General features: G+C 35.4%; 1 long non-coding RNA gene across 1 annotated transcript; it reads right to left on the bottom strand.

Moving 5' to 3' along the window:
- Nucleotides 1-3,783: 3,783 nt before the first annotated feature.
- LOC307137333 lies at nt 3,784-4,952 on the bottom strand. The gene is made up of 3 exons (XR_013817903.1): nt 4,841-4,952; nt 4,563-4,615; nt 3,784-3,912 (listed from the first exon to the last, which is right to left on the bottom strand). It is a non-coding gene; the product is annotated as an uncharacterized lncRNA (long non-coding RNA).
- Between the last annotated feature and the right edge of the window lie 1,571 nt (nt 4,953-6,523).

Consider the following 6,523-nt stretch of genomic DNA (forward strand, 5'->3'; position numbering starts at 1 on the left):
AGACATCACTCCAGAAACAGTGCCTAAGAAACGATAGAAGGGTTAAATTAATAATTAGATGTTCATTCAGGTCAGGTCTTATAAAGTACATATAGCGATACAAATTTGGGATTTCATCATTTCACTCTCTTAAAACTCATTCTTTCCTCACTATTTTTCTTTCTGCAACTCGTGTGAACGTGTGTGTGTGTGTGTGTGTGTTTGTGTAGATATTAGTTTTATGTGTTAGAATAATCAATAAAGTCTTGTTTGTACTTAAAGAGAAGTGTTTTGTGTTATGTACTTACGAATTTAAAGTCTTAAACTGCTAATCGTGTTTTCACTATAGATTGGATTCAAGTTTATTGTCATTACACATGTACAAGTACAATGCAACAAAATGAGTTTGGAGCAAGCCTCCGAGCCGCAGCTATTTAAAGCGCCGCCACAATAGTTTGGATATTAATATCCGCTACAGAGTTTAGTAATGGCTCATTCAAATGAACCCACTTTTTAAATGTGTGGTGGGACATGGTTTGTGGGACAAAAATGGTTATTTACAGGATTTTAGTGTTGTTATGATGTTATGAAATATTAGAATGCTGTTGCAGATGTTTATGGTCATGGGAAATACTTTTGGGCTCTTTGTGGTTGTGTGTGTGTGTGGTTGTGTGTGTGTGTGTGTGTGTGTGTGTGTGTGTGTGTGTGTGTGTGTGTGTGTGTGTGTGTGTGTGTGTGTGTGTGTGTGTGTGAAGGGAGGTGTCTTAAAATGGGAAAACAAAAAATAAATAGCTCTGAATTTAAAAACTCAGTGGAAAACCAATAAAGCCATTCCACAATATTTTATGCATCTAATGATTAATTCAATGAAATGTATTTCAGATCACAATGGCAAAGGCGAGAAAGACAGGGAGGGATTGTCAGACGCAGAGAGAGAGAGAGAGAGAGAGAGAGAGAGAGAGAGAGGCAGAATCAGGGAAAGGATAAGAGAAAGAAACTAAATCAGTGGAGGCAGGATGCGAAAAACGCGATTGGCTCTTTTGATTTAATGGCAGTACTTCCATTTCTTCTGCCGCGATCTATATGAAAATTATGACTTTTCCTATTACTGTTTTAACTTTTTAATATAAAGTTTGTCTTCTGGTATCAAGGTGAAATTTTGTTATTGGTAAGTTTTCATAAATCAGATACAGTACTTTGTGCTTGATGTTAATTTACACAGTTTAGGAGTGCATTGTAGATTTATAAAACTACTCTTATGTAAAATTCCCATATTTATGTCTGCACAGTTGCAGACAGAAACATGATGTAACTCTTATAAACGTTCTTCATTTTCTCAGGTGATTTCAAACTGCTTATTGTGTCTCCTCTGTTTTGTGTTTCTTAAATGACCTAAGTCTAAATTAAGTGTACCAGCTTGGTAACAGGGCATAATTAGACACGTGGGATAGGGTGGGAGTAGAGGGATGGGTCGAATTTATTTTGAAACATGACAGGCGATAATGCTATGCAAGTCTTAAACAAAACTGTCTCTGCAGACATGAAATCAGCATCTCGCAATGGAAGAAAGAAACTACACTGTTAGACATTTATAAGAGATTTTACAGTAACTTACTGGCAACACTGTTGCCAGTAAGTTACTGTATTTGAGATTTACAGTACAATAACCGCATTTCAGTTTACAGTAACTACATGTTACTGTAATTTTGTAATACAGTACCGTTACTGTAAACCTTGGTTAACAGTGCATTAATCCTAATCCTATTCAATCATTAATATTTACTGAATTACATTAATTCTTACATTAATCTATCCTACAGAAGTAATCCAAACAGACACAATTATTATGAAATATAAAATTCTTTATTTAAAACATTTAAGTGCTTTAACTTAAATGTGTGGAAAAAGTTCACTTTAAAACATCCTCGAATCACATCTTATTTTCAGAAAATCATGTATAAAAGTGATCAGAGTGCATTCAATATCACTTATTTTACATTTTATTTACATTTGCGCATTTGGCAGACGCTTTTATCCAAAGCGACTTGCATTGCATTCGAGATACACATTTTACATTTTGTCAGTTCTTGCTTTCCCTGGGAATTGAACCCATGACCTTGCTAGCGCCCCACACTATTGTTTGAGCTACAATTTTAAAAACACTGCAGAAAATAGTTGGTAGAATACTGTAAATAGTTGGTTGAAGAATACTGTAACTTTGGTGCAAAATACACATATACATGAATAAAATATAAGCAAAAAGCAAATTAATTCTGAAACAAGTTATCACAACACAACACAAACACAAGTTTCATGTCTGTACCGATCTGTGCCATCTTCCACATTGGATGATTTCAAACAGGAACCAGGATTCTGCTCCATTATGGCAAGAAGTCCCTCTAGATAAGAATGATATGAAGTTAGTCATACAATTTGAGTATACACAAACTTTTTACCCTGTTGGAATTTAATAAAAAATAATAATCCCATTACAATTCATCATAATGGTAAAATAGTATTTTATAAAAAGTTAACACTTTGAGGTACACCTAGCTTAACGTATGCTGTCTAGTCTAATTCAGTCCTGCAATGCCTTCATGAAGATGTGAAATGAAATTTTTTTGTTTTAGCTGGTGATTCAATGTTATGAATATTTTGAAGAATGTACTTTGTAGTGATGCTGAACCTGATTGCATATTAGAGAGGTGTCTCTGTAATTTAGCTTAACAAAATTGATATTGAGTAAAAACTAAAGAAAACTGTCAGTACATAATAGTAGCAGCAGCACAAACTACATGCTCCAAAAAAGTAATATTACTGAATCACCTCAACATGATTTCACAAACTATTTAATCAAAAACAACAATGTAACCTTTTATTGAAGGATGGATTACATGTATACTGCATTAGCTTTAGTAAGGTATCCTCAAACTTAATGCTACATTCGCACCGGCGTTAACGCTTCTCATTTACTTTGAATGGGTGACGTCATGCGTTGCTGAACTGAATTGTGGGTCGCGTCGCGTCGCTTCACTCACGTTGCAAGTGGCAGAAGTTGAAAGGTGTGTTTGACATCAGCTGTGGCTGGATGCAACCAATCGGCGAGAGTAGCCGCGTGCAGGCGGGGAGGAGCTGCAAACGGCGACGTGAAGTCAGACACTTTCTGCTTCCCGCAGTGATGCTTGCACTGTGTTTGCACACTTTATCAGCTGAAGTGAAATAAATGCAATATTTGTCAATACACAGATGTTTCAGAGACATTTTTTGTCATGTAATACTTTATGCACTGCTTAATACAGCGTGTGTTTGTAAAAGAATAAAGTTAACATACAAGCCTAAACTATCAATGAAGTAGGGTCTACATTTTCATCTGTTTTATTTTGATAAACATGACATTATAACATCGCAACTACATGAAAAGAGGTTTAACAGTTATAAAAAACAGATTTGTGCGCATTAGAGGAACTGAAGGTTTTAGAATAAACACGAAACACATGTGATCGCTGTCATGCGGAGAATCTGGCCAATCGTGGAACAGCTATGTCATAATCAAAGTCTGTGCAGTCGCTCTGGAGAAACTGCACCGGCTGTATTAGCCGACTGCTCTCGAATTGCTCTCGCGGTGCTTTGATGCCATACGTCACTGTCACGTGGAGTCGGCGCTTCCTCAAGTCAGACAAAATTTCTAACCGGCATTACGCCCTGTGTGAATGCAGCGTAAGTGTCTGTGTACATTACATATCCTATTAAAAAAGTGTCTCACCTTGTCCAAGTTTTTATATTCAAACTCCATTAGGTGGCGAAGGAAGGATGACACTCTGTTGTTGATTACAGTTGTCTTCCTGTTAACAACTTCCCTGGTCTTCCGACTCACTCCGGTTTTGGTGGTGCATCTTGTTCCCTCCTCTGGGTTTTTCCTCACGAAAAAAAAAACTTAAAGCAAGAGAAAATTAAGAGAATAAAGATATTTTAAATTTCATCACCCTTAGTGCCTTTGCTTTAAATGTTTTTGATAACACTTTAGAATAATGGTCCGTCATTAAACGGATAGTTCACCAAAAAAAAAAGAGTAAATTCTGTCATTTACTCGCCCAGTTGTTCTAAACCTTTTAAAGAATGTTTGTAACCAGACAATTTTGAGGCACCATTCACTTCCATAGTAGGAAAAAATTACTATAGAAGTGAATGGTGCCTCAATCTGTTAGGTTACAACATTCTTCATCTTCTTTTGTGTTCAGAAATGTATTCAGGTTTGCACTTGAACAACATTATTCTAAAGTTTTGCCATGTTTTTTTTCATAAATTATATTTAATCTGCCAAAATCATCCAAAAATTGTCCAGGACTGCTTAAATTCCAGAAAATAAAATTATATTCTGTCAGTCCTGGACAAACACAGTTTTGGATTATTTTAGTATAATATAATTTATGAAAAAACATGGTACATGGCTAGTTACAGCTAAAAAAAGGTGGAAAAACTAAATAATTTTGTGATTCAGTTAAACAGACCCGACTAAAACATACAAGAAAAACTTTGAATTAACAGTAATATGTGGAGAAACAAAGAGGGGTAACGTTACTTACCGTTGTATGAGTTCCAGTGTCGCACAGCACAGGCAGGCTCCTGGTATTCTTATCTAAAATGTAAAATAAATAATGTCAATCCAAATGTAAACGTTGCTTGTTAACGACGTTATTTTTGCAACTAACGTTAGTGGCCAACGTTAATTTACTAACTAACGTCGTCCTAATGTACGCTTAATATGCTCGATAAACAAAATCTTCATTGTATTGGTAAAGTTAATTCAATAAACTCACTAACGTTAAGTCTTTTTAAAAATAAAACGTTAGGTTTACGTTACCTCAGTTTTAGTACCAAAGCTGAAGCAAATGATAACCTAACGTTATGTAAAGTATGTTGTCCGGGCCGTGAGCTCTCTCCTCGGGCAAAACTTACGACGCTCGCTGCACTGGTTCCTAATCTTATTCAATAAACTCATTTTTTAAAATAAAACGTTAGGTTTACCTCAGTTTTTAGCAGCAAAGTTTAAGCAAATGATAACCTAACGTTCTGTAAAGTATGTTGTCCGGACTGTGAGCTCTCTCCTCGGGCAAAACTTACAACGCTGCACGGGTTCCTAATCTAATTCAATAAACTAAGTTACTTTCTTTTTAAATAAAACGTTAGGTTTACCTCAGTTTTTAGCACCAATGCTGACAAGCAAAAATTGGGGTGCAGACAACCGCGGCTAGTACAAATCACACTTACCTTGCTTGTTTGCCGTTCTCACGGGGGATGAAAAAATCTTCGCAGGGTGTCCGGACACAGCTCATATGTTCTCTGGAACCGCGTGAGTTCTCTCCTCGGGTGAAACTTTCAACGCTGCACTGATGGTTCCTAATTTAAATCTAAAGCAAATCCTGTCGATCCCAATTGTGCCAAAGAGGCCGTTGTGGTAAATACAGTATTATACTTTATTTTTTAAAAATACAGGAAATCACTGTATTTGGTGTTTGACGTCATAGAAAATACCCATGATGCAACGGGAATTACAGTTATTTACTGTAAAGAGAATTTACAGTATTATACTGGGTGATATATAGTAAATAACTGTACAAATTACAGAAATGTCTAACAGTGTAGAATAGGAAAGTCTATAAAGAGAGCCAGTATTTAATAAATTGCTAGCATACTGTTTCTTGTATCTTCACTGTCTATGATTGTCTTTCACTCTCTCTCTTTCTCTCCCCTTTTAAATCATGAGGCACTCAGATGATCGATGTGGATGAGGGGAGTTGTGATTGTTTGTGTTGAGATGTCACAGCGTGGTGACACTGATGTCTTTTTCTCTAGCCATGGGCCAGCGTTAACGAGACATGTCCCAGAATTCAATTCAACAGACATTTCCCTGCCCATCATTTCTCACCCTCTGGTGTTTATATTTGGCTTTATTGTATGATTTGTAGCAATCAAAATATCATAATGTACAAATGTCAATAATGGTGGGGTTGTTTTATGTGCTAAAATTAATTATGTTGTGGCGAGAAAGGAAATTATTTCTTGAGGGAATTTTAAGAGTTGAAATACTGCAAGGTGGACAATTTAAGTAATAAGCAGTGCCTATAACGTGTGGGTGAATATATGCAACTAAAAGTTCTCAATGGCTTCTATAGCCTTAAATTTGTCATCCTAATGTGTTTTTCTTTCTTTTCTATGACCATACTTTTGTGGTTAAAAAAAGTCAAATATTGTCGTATTAATATGTGTTTTTTTTTCTCACTATGAAGCTAATATTTTAATGTTGTTTTGTGCTGTAATGCTTAATATTTAAATATTTAAGTTATTTAAAAATATTTTGGGATTACTCAAGTGTGATGCTATCCTAAGTTTCCGAACTTAAAAAAGTATTATTGTTTGTATTCTTTTGGGGAAAAGCATTCTTAAAAATATTCTGAAACATAACATTCTTTTTTTAATTAGACAACAGGCAAAAGTTTTAAAGAATTGGATCCTTAAAGGGTTGGTTCACCCAAAAATGAAAATT

This window comes from Gobio gobio (assembly GCF_949357685.1).
Source record: "Gobio gobio genome assembly, chromosome: 14".
NCBI classification, from domain to species: Eukaryota; Metazoa; Chordata; class Actinopteri; order Cypriniformes; family Gobionidae; genus Gobio; species Gobio gobio.